The following is a 12938-nucleotide window of genomic DNA, read 5'->3' on the forward strand; positions in this document are numbered from 1 at the left end:
AACCATTTTCAAAAAGTGTCTAAAAACTCATCCTTGCCTTCAACGCCTGCCCAATTAATACTAGCATCTGCCTAATGCGTTGTTTTGTCAAAGTTAACGCCCTGCTGGCCCAACGTGGCAGAAGACTGAAGTCTCTGTCTGCAGCCAAAGGATAGGTCTGTCAGAAGTGGGATTCGAACCCACGCCTCCAGGGGAGACTGCGACCTGAACGCAGCGCCTTAGACCGCTCGGCCATCCTGACACAGCCTTATGGTCGTGAGTTCGAGCCTCACACGGGGCAGGGTGGTGCTTTTTTTCTGATAACTGAGAGAGCTTAGACCAGGGGTATCAAACTAAATTCCTTTAGGGCCCGAGCCCTGTAGAGTGTTGTTCCAACCCTTCTCAAAAACACAAGGCGTGTAGTTTTCAAATGAGCCTGAAGGGCATGATTGGTTGGATCAGGTGTGTTCAATCAGGCTTGAATCTAAACTCTGCAGGTCTCCGGCCTTCCGGGGACTGAGTTTGACACCCGTGGCTCAGAAAGACAGAGTGAGGTTCTCTGTCCCCTTTCGTGTGGGTTTCCCTGTGTCTCCTGGGGGCAAAAGGCCACAGCTCCTCTTCAGGGCAGGTGAAATGATGCTTTGTGGAAAACTGTGAGGTTCCAGGTAAATTCCCTGAATCTCATCCAGCGACATTGCGTGTAGGCCCGTGCAATCCTTTTATTTACAATGAAGTCAAAATTCTGCATTCATGCTGGCTAATGCTACACGAAGGCAGTAATAGCATCCCTCTCATATTCATGTAACACGTGGCCACGTCCTCCTGAGGTTTTGTGAAGTTTCAAAGGCCATATTGCTGCACTGGCCCGGTCCTGAAGATTTGCCTTGTACAACGTTCGGAAGATTAGACCCTTCCGATCAGAGCAGGCCACACAACTCCTTGTCCAAGCTCTCTGTTTTCTCCAGACCGGACTACTGTTACGCTCCCTTGGCGGGTCTTCCGGCACGTACAATCAAGCCTCTGCAACTGATCCAGGATGCAGCAGCGAGAGTGGTCTTCAACGAGCCAAAGAAAGCCCACGTCACACCTCTCTTCATAATTTTGCACTGGCTACCAATAGCTGTTCGCATCAGATTCAAGGTACTGATGTTTGCCTACAAGATAACCACTGGCTCTGCAGCAACATACCTAAAGTCGCTGGTTCAGAACTATGCTTGCTTTCTGCAAGTGAACGATGCCTCGTGGTGCCATCCCAAAGAGGCACAAAATCACTCTCAAGGACCTTTTCCTGGTTTGTTCCCAGCTGGTGGATCTGCTTGCCTATCTCAATTCGAGCAGCGGAGGCTTTAACCATTTTCAAAAAGTGTCTAAAAACTCATCCTTGCCTTCAACGCCTGCCCAATTAATACTAGCATCTGCCTAATGCGTTGTTTTGTCAAAGTTAACGCCCTGCTGGCCCAACGTGGCAGAAGACTGAAGTCTCTGTCTGCAGCCAAAGGATAGGTCTGTCAGAAGTGGGATTCGAACCCACGCCTCCAGGGGAGACTGCGACCTGAACGCAGCGCCTTAGACCGCTCGGCCATCCTGACACCCTTGCCTGGCTAGAGATGCCCTGTTCGAGCCACACCTGAAACCAGGGACCTAGAAGCTACTTTATCTCTGTTCGGGCCCCCTCTAGCCCACGGGCCTCGTTGGCGCAGTTAGGCAGCGCGTCAGTCTCAAAATCCTTATGGTCGTGAGTTCGAGCCTCACACGGGGCAGGGTGGTGCTTTTTTTCTGATAACTGAGAGAGCTTAGACCAGGGGTATCAAACTAAATTCCTTTAGGGCCCGAGCCCTGTAGAGTGTTGTTCCAACCCTTCTCAAAAACACAAGGCGTGTAGTTTTCAAATGAGCCTGAAGGGCATGATTGGTTGGATCAGGTGTGTTCAATCAGGCTTGAATCTAAACTCTGCAGGTCTCCGGCCTTCCGGGGACTGAGTTTGACACCCGTGGCTCAGAAAGACAGAGTGAGGTTCTCTGTCCCCTTTCGTGTGGGTTTCCCTGTGTCTCCTGGGGGCAAAAGGCCACAGCTCCTCTTCAGGGCAGGTGAAATGATGCTTTGTGGAAAACTGTGAGGTTCCAGGTAAATTCCCTGAATCTCATCCAGCGACATTGCGTGTAGGCCCGTGCAATCCTTTTATTTACAATGAAGTCAAAATTCTGCATTCATGCTGGCTAATGCTACACGAAGGCAGTAATAGCATCCCTCTCATATTCATGTAACACGTGGCCACGTCCTCCTGAGGTTTTGTGAAGTTTCAAAGGCCATATTGCTGCACTGGCCCGGTCCTGAAGATTTGCCTTGTACAACGTTCGGAAGATTAGACCCTTCCGATCAGAGCAGGCCACACAACTCCTTGTCCAAGCTCTCTGTTTTCTCCAGACCGGACTACTGTTACGCTCCCTTGGCGGGTCTTCCGGCACGTACTATCAAGCCTCTGCAACTGATCCAGGATGCAGCAGCGAGAGTGGTCTTCAACGAGCCAAAGAAAGCCCACGTCACACCTCTCTTCATAATTTTGCACTGGCTACCAATAGCTGTTCGCATCAGATTCAAGGTACTGATGTTTGCCTACAAGATAACCACTGGCTCTGCAGCAACATACCTAAAGTCGCTGGTTCAGAACTATGCTTGCTTTCTGCAAGTGAACGATGCCTCGTGGTGCCATCCCAAAGAGGCACAAAATCACTCTCAAGGACCTTTTCCTGGACTGTTCCCAGCTGGTGGATCTGCTTGCCTATCTCAATTCGAGCAGCGGAGGCTTTAACCATTTTCAAAAAGTGTCTAAAAACTCATCCTTGCCTTCAACGCCTGCCCAATTAATACTAGCATCTGCCTAATGCGTTGTTTTGTCAAAGTTAACGCCCTGCTGGCCCAACGTGGCAGAAGACTGAAGTCTCTGTCTGCAGCCAAAGGATAGGTCTGTCAGAAGTGGGATTCGAACCCACGCCTCCAGGGGAGACTGCGACCTGAACGCAGCGCCTTAGACCGCTCGGCCATCCTGACACCCTTGCCTGGCTAGAGATGCCCTGTTCGAGCCACACCTGAAACCAGGGACCTAGAAGCTACTTTATCTCTGTTCGGGCCCCCTCTAGCCCACGGGCCTCGTTGGCGCAGTTAGGCAGCGCGTCAGTCTCATAATCTGAAGGTCGTGAGTTCGAGCCTCACACGGGGCAGGGTGGTGCTTTTTTTCTGATAACTGAGAGAGCTTAGACCAGGGGTATCAAACTAAATTCCTTTAGGGCCCGAGCCCTGTAGAGTGTTGTTCCAACCCTTCTCAAAAACACAAGGCGTGTAGTTTTCAAATGAGCCTGAAGGGCATGATTGGTTGGATCAGGTGTGTTCAATCAGGCTTGAATCTAAACTCTGCAGGTCTCCGGCCTTCCGGGGACTGAGTTTGACACCCGTGGCTCAGAAAGACAGAGTGAGGTTCTCTGTCCCCTTTCGTGTGGGTTTCCCTGTGTCTCCTGGGGGCAAAAGGCCACAGCTCCTCTTCAGGGCAGGTGAAATGATGCTTTGTGGAAAACTGTGAGGTTCCAGGTAAATTCCCTGAATCTCATCCAGCGACATTGCGTGTAGGCCCGTGCAATCCTTTTATTTACAATGAAGTCAAAATTCTGCATTCATGCTGGCTAATGCTACACGAAGGCAGTAATGGCATCCCTCTCATATTCATGTAACACGTGGCCACGTCCTCCTGAGGTTTTGTGAAGTTTCAAAGGCCATATTGCTGCACTGGCCCGGTCCTGAAGATTTGCCTTGTACAACGTTCGGAAGATTAGACCCTTCCGATCAGAGCAGGCCACACAACTCCTTGTCCAAGCTCTCTGTTTTCTCCAGACCGGACTACTGTTACGCTCCCTTGGCAGGTCTTCCGGCACGTACTATCAAGCCTCTGCAACTGATCCAGGATGCAGCAGCGAGAGTGGTCTTCAACGAGCCAAAGAAAGCCCACGTCACACCTCTCTTCATAATTTTGCACTGGCTACCAATAGCTGTTCGCATCAGATTCAAGGTACTGATGTTTGCCTACAAGATAACCACTGGCTCTGCAGCAACATACCTAAAGTCGCTGGTTCAGAACTATGCTTGCTTTCTGCAAGTGAACGATGCCTCGTGGTGCCATCCCAAAGAGGCACAAAATCACTCTCAAGGACCTTTTCCTGGACTGTTCCCAGCTGGTGGATCTGCTTGCCTATCTCAATTCGAGCAGCGGAGGCTTTAACCATTTTCAAAAAGTGTCTAAAAACTCATCCTTGCCTTCAACGCCTGCCCAATTAATACTAGCATCTGCCTAATGCGTTGTTTTGTCAAAGTTAACGCCCTGCTGGCCCAACGTGGCAGAAGACTGAAGTCTCTGTCTGCAGCCAAAGGATAGGTCTGTCAGAAGTGGGATTCGAACCCACGCCTCCAGGGGAGACTGCGACCTGAACGCAGCGCCTTAGACCGCTCGGCCATCCTGACACCCTTGCCTGGCTAGAGATGCCCTGTTCGATCCACACCTGAAACCAGGGACCTAGAAGCTACTTTATCTCTGTTCGGGCCCCCTCTAGCCCACGGGCCTCGTTGGCGCAGTTAGGCAGCGCGTCAGTCTCATAATCTGAAGGTCGTGAGTTCGAGCCTCACACGGGGCAGGGTGGTGCTTTTTTTCTGATAACTGAGAGAGCTTAGACCAGGGGTATCAAACTAAATTCCTTTAGGGCCCGAGCCCTGTAGAGTGTTGTTCCAAGCCTTCTCAAAAACACAAGGCGTGTAGTTTTCAAATGAGCCTGAAGGGCATGATTGGTTGGATCAGGTGTGTTCAATCAGGCTTGAATCTAAACTCTGCAGGTCTCCGGCCTTCCGGGGACTGAGTTTGACACCCGTGGCTCAGAAAGACAGAGTGAGGTTCTCTGTCCCCTTTCGTGTGGGTTTCCCTGTGTCTCCTGGGGGCAAAAGGCCACAGCTCCTCTTCAGGGCAGGTGAAATGATGCTTTGTGGAAAACTGTGAGGTTCCAGGTAAATTCCCTGAATCTCATCCAGCGACATTGCGTGTAGGCCCGTGCAATCCTTTTATTTACAATGAAGTCAAAATTCTGCATTCATGCTGGCTAATGCTACACGAAGGCAGTAATGGCATCCCTCTCATATTCATGTAACACGTGGCCACGTCCTCCTGAGGTTTTGTGAAGTTTCAAAGGCCATATTGCTGCACTGGCCCGGTCCTGAAGATTTGCCTTGTACAACGTTCGGAAGATTAGACCCTTCCGATCAGAGCAGGCCACACAACTCCTTGTCCAAGCTCTCTGTTTTCTCCAGACCGGACTACTGTTACGCTCCCTTGGCGGGTCTTCCGGCACGTACTATCAAGCCTCTGCAACTGATCCAGGATGCAGCAGCGAGAGTGGTCTTCAACGAGCCAAAGAAAGCCCTCGTCACACCTCTCTTCATAATTTTGCACTGGCTACCAATAGCTGTTCGCATCAGATTCAAGGTACTGATGTTTGCCTACAAGATAACCACTGGCTCTGCAGCAACATACCTAAAGTCGCTGGTTCAGAACTATGCTTGCTTTCTGCAAGTGAACGATGCCTCGTGGTGCCATCCCAAAGAGGCACAAAATCACTCTCAAGGACCTTTTCCTGGACTGTTCCCAGCTGGTGGATCTGCTTGCCTATCTCAATTCGAGCAGCGGAGGCTTTAACCATTTTCAAAAAGTGTCTAAAAACTCATCCTTGCCTTCAACGCCTGCCCAATTAATACTAGCATCTGCCTAATGCGTTGTTTTGTCAAAGTTAACGCCCTGCTGGCCCAACGTGGCAGAAGACTGAAGTCTCTGTCTGCAGCCAAAGGATAGGTCTGTCAGAAGTGGGATTCGAACCCACGCCTCCAGGGGAGACTGCGACCTGAGCGCTAGCTGACGAAGGATAGTCCGACATAATTTCAGAAATGTTGAGCAATGTCGAACTGCGCAGCCAATCGCATCGAAGCGCTATGACATTTGGACCAATCGCGTCGAAGCGCCTTAACATTTCCAGCCAATCAAAAAGCGCAATTTATAACATTATCTTGACATTCGTGACATTTGACCAATCAGAGAGCAGGGGGATTTCGACGGCACGTTTCCGCGTCTCACCGCAAGGTGGAGGGGTCAGCGCTTCTAGTCAGGTGTCAATCAAGTTGCCGAACCGTGCCGAAGGTGTACGAAAGAATGACATCTTCCTCAGGGGGCGTGTCAGAGGTAAAAAAGGTTAATTACTCAAGTTTGTGACCTATGACAAGGGTCATTGTCGCGTAGTTCGACATAAAAAGTGGTAAGAGATTTATCAATGGGTGAGTGTTTGTTACCTTTGCATTATAGATGTATAAAAATAAAAAATAATCGTAATCGAACATTATTAGTATCTTGGTTTAGTGTATTTGCATAAGAGAACAACACATCAGGCTTCAGAACAAACATTTACCTGGTCCCATTCATTTGAACGATGTAATGTGATGGTTGTGTTATGTTATGGCTTTCAACAGTGCAAACCAGAGTGTGTAATAATTGTTTATAGACATTTATGTAATGTTGCAGGTATTTTAAGAAATGTTCCTGTCTTGTATCTTTCTCCTCTAAATAGAGATACCAGTTGTAACATTATATATAAAATAAATGTGACTTGTGTCCTAGAAATGAATGAATGAATGAATGAATAAATATATATATGAATTTAATGAAGTATTTTATGCTCTCTTAAGGGACTCACTTGTATTGTGCATTATATTTGTTATAATGCTTACAGATAGAGAAATGTCAGATGCTGTCTCGTGGCCAAACAACCTTGCTTGGAGGTGTGCTGAAATGCATGTTTTTTATTAGTATCATTAGTATATTTACTGAAAAGGTTTCTTTCTGAATTATGTATTAAGGGTTTTTTTTTTTTTTTTTTTTTTTTTTTTTTTTGTCGTCTTAAGCCTCTACTGGACCAGCACAAAGGGTGGTGGAAGAACCTCATGCTGCTGAAACAGCAAAGAAGGCCATGGAGCAGAGTGAGCCTGACCCCCAGCCTCATCCCATGCCCCTGCCCCAGCCCCAGCCTACTGCACCTGTGGAAGCAAGAGTTGCAACACAATTTTCAATGGTAAGAATTACTATTTAACTTTTTTAATAATACCACTTAAGAATGTGCTCAATTAAAATTCAAGAAAGTTCAGAACGTAAGATGAAGAAAAAAAGAAAAAGCAAGAATGCTATGAGATGCTGGCTGAGACCTACTAATTGTCACCCCTCTTGTACAGTGGGGGCACCTGTTGTCTGCTGAATGGTCAGTTTGAATATCTCAGATTTGGTTTAAGTCACATGGTCAAGGATAAATGTAGAATGTAACCTGTCTGCTTTCTCTCTTGAGACTAGACTCATGTCCCTCATGGCATCTCTCTCAATACTTCTCATGTGTTAAAGCTACATTATCTTTCTTTCTCAATCTCAGGTAACATACCACATAGACGCTGGCTATTATTAACTGTACACATATTAACAATTATTCCATCATGCAAATACTTTGTAGTAATTTCAGGAGTCAATACTGCTAATAAATATGGATGACACTTCTATTCAGAAAGAAATGTTTTTAAAAACCTGCATTTACTTAAAATAGTAATATTAATTAATTCTTCGTAATTCTTGCTATTATAACATATTCTGTCTTCTCACATTTTTGATTTACCAAACCAAGATTTACTGGCTCTCACATTGCTGCAGCAAAGCCAAATCTTAGTGTGGTCAGGAGACCTTCTCAGGTTGAAGACCTACCCAGCGCAGCAGTGTCTTGTGCCTCTATACCAAGCAGTACTGTCTCTGTAAGTAATGGCATAATCCATAAAGTATTCTATGAAGACACTTTTCACGTTCCATTCTGTACAAATTATTAAACTTGTTCAATTTTTTTTTTATACCAGAAAACCATATTTTTGTCGATGTTTCAGGGTGTGCCAGTGTTCCAGGGTCTGCAAATGGTTCAGAGACTGTCAGCGGTCCATAGGATGCCACTGTTACAGCCTATTGTGCAGAGCACCAATTCTCAACCAGCTCCACAAACCATGCCCAAGAGACCCTACAAGGCAAACACTTGCAGGAAGTGTGGACAATTCAAAACCAGTGCAACGGGACATAGCCAGTACAGGGGCAAGGTGTATATACTGTCCACAGACTGAGAACATTACAAAAGAAAAGTGGTTAGAGTAAATGCGGAGAACCTTCTCCCAAATAATGTATACACTGTATATTTTTATTTATTGTTGTGTGTATATAGTTGTTTAAATATAGTTCACTATTGTTAATATTTGTGTCTAACATTATTTTATTTAACTTGATTTTTTAATCCTATTTAACTTTTACTTTTACCTTTTTAATTTATTGTTTGAAAACTTCATTTAATATTCATTACTGTTCTGTTAGCATAATTGTAAAATAAATAAAAAAAGCAAATTGAGAAATGTGTTTTGATTTCTACATTTATTTTCCTTTTAATTTTTTTTTTTTTTTTTGAAAACTTATATAAATTTAATTTGTTTAATATTCATTACTGTTATGTTGGCATAATTGTAAAAAAAAAAAGAGAATGATTGCTTTTTTATTTGTACTTTAGTAAACATTTCATCAGTACACTGCAACAATAGAACGTATTCCTATAAAAAGATAATTTGCACTTTGTCATTTGTCACAGACATTTTTAAGCATAATAATGACTATTTTTGCATCCTGTTTTAATTAAAAATGACAGATTTAAAGGTGTCTTGAATGAATGTAACCTTAAAAAAATTTTTTGATTTAATATCAATAAAATCACAACTAATAACATGCTTAAAATAAATATGAATACAACTACACACAATAACATGCTTAATCAGAATAAAAAATAATACAACAACTACTAAATAACTAATAATAACAAAACACATTTCCATTGGTGTATTAAAATGTAATGAAAAAAATATCAAACAAGCACATATATACATTTAATTAACCTTGAAACTTCATTTATTTAAAGCAATTAACAATAAAACAAAAAGTTGTCTTTAGCTGGATTCGAACCCGGGTCGAGGGGAGCACCTGCAATAGAAAACAGTGTAATATAAATGCGCGAATTTACCGCAAGAAGAAACCGGAAGATGTATCACTGCGCGCATGCTAAGGAAGATCCGTCTTTGAACGTCAAATTTGACCCTTTCTTTTCTTCATTTTTTCTTTCTCTTCTTCCCCTTCTCTTTTTCTTCCTTCCCTCTTTTCTTCCCTTCTTCCCCGTCTTTGACGGACTATTGTTCCCCAGCTTGAGCGCAGCGCCTTAGACCGCTCGGCCATCCTGACACCCTTGCCTGGCTAGAGATGCCCTGTTCGAGCCACACCTGAAACCAGGGACCTAGAAGCTACTTTATCTCTGTTCGGGCCCCCTCTAGCCCACGGGCCTCGTTGGCGCAGTTAGGCAGCGTGTCAGTCTCATAATCTGAAGGTCGTGAGTTCGAGCCTCACACGGGGCAGGGTGGTGCTTTTTTTCTGATAACTGAGAGAGCTTAGACCAGGGGTATCAAACTAAATTCCTTTAGGGCCCGAGCCCTGTAGAGTGTTGTTCCAACCCTTCTCAAAAACACAAGGCGTGTAGTTTTCAAATGAGCCTGAAGGGCATGATTGGTTGGATCAGGTGTGTTCAATCAGGCTTGAATCTAAACTCTGCAGGTCTCCGGCCTTCCGGGGACTGAGTTTGACACCCGTGGCTCAGAAAGACAGAGTGAGGTTCTCTGTCCCCTTTCGTGTGGGTTTCCCTGTGTCTCCTGGGGGCAAAAGGCCACAGCTCCTCTTCAGGGCAGGTGAAATGATGCTTTGTGGAAAACTGTGAGGTTCCAGGTAAATTCCCTGAATCTCATCCAGCGACATTGCGTGTAGGCCCGTGCAATCCTTTTATTTACAATGAAGTCAAAATTCTGCATTCATGCTGGCTAATGCTACACGAAGGCAGTAATGGCATCCCTCTCATATTCATGTAACACGTGGCCACGTCCTCCTGAGGTTTTGTGAAGTTTCAAAGGCCATATTGCTGCACTGGCCCGGTCCTGAAGATTTGCCTTGTACAACGTTCGGAAGATTAGACCCTTCCGATCAGAGCAGGCCACACAACTCCTTGTCCAAGCTCTCTGTTTTCTCCAGACCGGACTACTGTTACGCTCCCTTGGCGGGTCTTCCGGCACGTACTATCAAGCCTCTGCAACTGATCCAGGATGCAGCAGCGAGAGTGGTCTTCAACGAGCCAAAGAAAGCCCACGTCACACCTCTCTTCATAATTTTGCACTGGCTACCAATAGCTGTTCGCATCAGATTCAAGGTACTGATGTTTGCCTACAAGATAACCACTGGCTCTGCAGCAACATACCTAAAGTCGCTGGTTCAGAACTATGCTTGCTTTCTGCAAGTAAACGATGCCTCGTGGTGCCATCCCAAAGAGGCACAAAATCACTCTCAAGGACCTTTTCCTGGACTGTTCCCAGCTGGTGGATCTGCTTGCCTATCTCAATTCGAGCAGCGGAGGCTTTAACCATTTTCAAAAAGTGTCTAAAAACTCATCCTTGCCTTCAACGCCTGCCCAATTAATACTAGCATCTGCCTAATGCGTTGTTTTGTCAAAGTTAACGCCCTGCTGGCCCAACGTGGCAGAAGACTGAAGTCTCTGTCTGCAGCCAAAGGATAGGTCTGTCAGAAGTGGGATTCGAACCCACGCCTCCAGGGGAGACTGCGACCTGAACCTGACCTTAGACCGCTCGGCCATCCTGACACCCTTGCCTGGCTAGAGATGCCCTGTTCGAGCCACACCTGAAACCAGGGACCTAGAAGCTACTTTATCTCTGTTCGGGCCCCCTCTAGCCCACGGGCCTCGTTGGCGCAGTTAGGCAGCGCGTCAGTCTCATAATCTGAAGGTCGTGAGTTCGAGCCTCACACGGGGCAGGGTGGTGCTTTTTTTCTGATAACTGAGAGAGCTTAGACCAGGGGTATCAAACTAAATTCCTTTAGGGCCCGAGCCCTGTAGAGTGTTGTTCCAACCCTTCTCAAAAACACAAGGCGTGTAGTTTTCAAATGAGCCTGAAGGGCATGATTGGTTGGATCAGGTGTGTTCAATCAGGCTTGAATCTAAACTCTGCAGGTCTCCGGCCTTCCGGGGACTGAGTTTGACACCCGTGGCTCAGAAAGACAGAGTGAGGTTCTCTGTCCCCTTTCGTGTGGGTTTCCCTGTGTCTCCTGGGGGCAAAAGGCCACAGCTCCTCTTCAGGGCAGGTGAAATGATGCTTTGTGGAAAACTGTGAGGTTCCAGGTAAATTCCCTGAATCTCATCCAGCGACATTGCGTGTAGGCCCGTGCAATCCTTTTATTTACAATGAAGTCAAAATTCTGCATTCATGCTGGCTAATGCTACACGAAGGCAGTAATAGCATCCCTCTCATATTCATGTAACACGTGGCCACGTCCTCCTGAGGTTTTGTGAAGTTTCAAAGGCCATATTGCTGCACTGGCCCGGTCCTGAAGATTTGCCTTGTACAACGTTCGGAAGATTAGACCCTTCCGATCAGAGCAGGCCACACAACTCCTTGTCCAAGCTCTCTGTTTTCTCCAGACCGGACTACTGTTACGCTCCCTTGGCGGGTCTTCCGGCACGTACTATCAAGCCTCTGCAACTGATCCAGGATGCAGCAGCGAGAGTGGTCTTCAACGAGCCAAAGAAAGCCCACGTCACACCTCTCTTCATAATTTTGCACTGGCTACCAATAGCTGTTCGCATCAGATTCAAGGTACTGATGTTTGCCTACAAGATAACCACTGGCTCTGCAGCAACATACCTAAAGTCGCTGGTTCAGAACTATGCTTGCTTTCTGCAAGTGAACGATGCCTCGTGGTGCCATCCCAAAGAGGCACAAAATCACTCTCAAGGACCTTTTCCTGGACTGTTCCCAGCTGGTGGATCTGCTTGCCTATCTCAATTCGAGCAGCGGAGGCTTTAACCATTTTCAAAAAGTGTCTAAAAACTCATCCTTGCCTTCAACGCCTGCCCAATTAATACTAGCATCTGCCTAATGCGTTGTTTTGTCAAAGTTAACGCCCTGCTGGCCCAACGTGGCAGAAGACTGAAGTCTCTGTCTGCAGCCAAAGGATAGGTCTGTCAGAAGTGGGATTCGAACCCACGCCTCCAGGGGAGACTGCGACCTGAACGCAGCGCCTTAGACCGCTCGGCCATCCTGACACCCTTGCCTGGCTAGAGATGCCCTGTTCGAGCCACACCTGAAACCAGGGACCTAGAAGCTACTTTATCTCTGTTCGGGCCCCCTCTAGCCCACGGGCCTCGTTGGCGCAGTTAGGCAGCGCGTCAGTCTCATAATCTGAAGGTCGTGAGTTCGAGCCTCACACGGGGCAGGGTGGTGGTTTTTTTTCTGATAACTGAGAGAGCTTAGACCAGGGGTATCAAACTAAATTCCTTTAGGGCCCGAGCCCTGTAGAGTGTTGTTCCAACCCTTCTCAAAAACACAAGGCGTGTAGTTTTCAAATGAGCCTGAAGGGCATGATTGGTTGGATCAGGTGTGTTCAATCAGGCTTGAATCTAAACTCTGCAGGTCTCCGGCCTTCCGGGGACTGAGTTTGACACCCGTGGCTCAGAAAGACAGAGTGAGGTTCTCTGTCCCCTTTCGTGTGGGTTTCCCTGTGTCTCCTGGGGGCAAAAGGCCACAGCTCCTCTTCAGGGCAGGTGAAATGATGCTTTGTGGAAAACTGTGAGGTTCCAGGTAAATTCCCTGAATCTCATCCAGCGACATTGCGTGTAGGCCCGTGCAATCCTTTTATTTACAATGAAGTCAAAATTCTGCATTCATGCTGGCTAATGCTACACGAAGGCAGTAATAGCATCCCTCTCATATTCATGTAA

General features: G+C 46.5%; 11 non-coding genes across 11 annotated transcripts; 6 read left to right on the plus strand and 5 right to left on the minus strand.

Annotated features, from left to right (window-relative positions):
* Positions 1–158: 158 nt before the first annotated feature.
* trnal-cag (transfer RNA leucine (anticodon CAG)) lies at positions 159–241 on the minus strand. Its single transcript has one exon. It is a non-coding gene; the product is annotated as a tRNA-Leu (tRNA).
* A 1244-nt stretch (positions 242–1485) lies between these two features.
* Positions 1486–1568, minus strand: trnal-cag (transfer RNA leucine (anticodon CAG)). The gene has a single exon. It is a non-coding gene; the product is annotated as a tRNA-Leu (tRNA).
* A 96-nt stretch (positions 1569–1664) lies between these two features.
* trnal-caa (transfer RNA leucine (anticodon CAA)) lies at positions 1665–1739 on the plus strand. Its single transcript has one exon. It is a non-coding gene; the product is annotated as a tRNA-Leu (tRNA).
* A 1205-nt stretch (positions 1740–2944) lies between these two features.
* On the minus strand, positions 2945–3027 carry trnal-cag (transfer RNA leucine (anticodon CAG)). The gene has a single exon. It is a non-coding gene; the product is annotated as a tRNA-Leu (tRNA).
* A 96-nt stretch (positions 3028–3123) lies between these two features.
* Positions 3124–3197, plus strand: trnam-cau (transfer RNA methionine (anticodon CAU)). The gene has a single exon. It is a non-coding gene; the product is annotated as a tRNA-Met (tRNA).
* Positions 3198–4402: 1205 nt separating this feature from the next.
* On the minus strand, positions 4403–4485 carry trnal-cag (transfer RNA leucine (anticodon CAG)). The gene has a single exon. It is a non-coding gene; the product is annotated as a tRNA-Leu (tRNA).
* A 96-nt stretch (positions 4486–4581) lies between these two features.
* On the plus strand, positions 4582–4655 carry trnam-cau (transfer RNA methionine (anticodon CAU)). The gene has a single exon. It is a non-coding gene; the product is annotated as a tRNA-Met (tRNA).
* A 4790-nt stretch (positions 4656–9445) lies between these two features.
* trnam-cau (transfer RNA methionine (anticodon CAU)) lies at positions 9446–9519 on the plus strand. Its single transcript has one exon. It is a non-coding gene; the product is annotated as a tRNA-Met (tRNA).
* Positions 9520–10901: 1382 nt separating this feature from the next.
* Positions 10902–10975, plus strand: trnam-cau (transfer RNA methionine (anticodon CAU)). The gene has a single exon. It is a non-coding gene; the product is annotated as a tRNA-Met (tRNA).
* Positions 10976–12180: 1205 nt separating this feature from the next.
* On the minus strand, positions 12181–12263 carry trnal-cag (transfer RNA leucine (anticodon CAG)). Its single transcript has one exon. It is a non-coding gene; the product is annotated as a tRNA-Leu (tRNA).
* Positions 12264–12359: 96 nt separating this feature from the next.
* trnam-cau (transfer RNA methionine (anticodon CAU)) lies at positions 12360–12433 on the plus strand. The gene has a single exon. It is a non-coding gene; the product is annotated as a tRNA-Met (tRNA).
* The last annotated feature ends 505 nt before the right edge of the window (positions 12434–12938 follow it).

This window comes from Carassius gibelio, chromosome B20 (assembly GCF_023724105.1).
Source record: "Carassius gibelio isolate Cgi1373 ecotype wild population from Czech Republic chromosome B20, carGib1.2-hapl.c, whole genome shotgun sequence".
Classification (NCBI taxonomy): Eukaryota; Metazoa; Chordata; class Actinopteri; order Cypriniformes; family Cyprinidae; genus Carassius; species Carassius gibelio.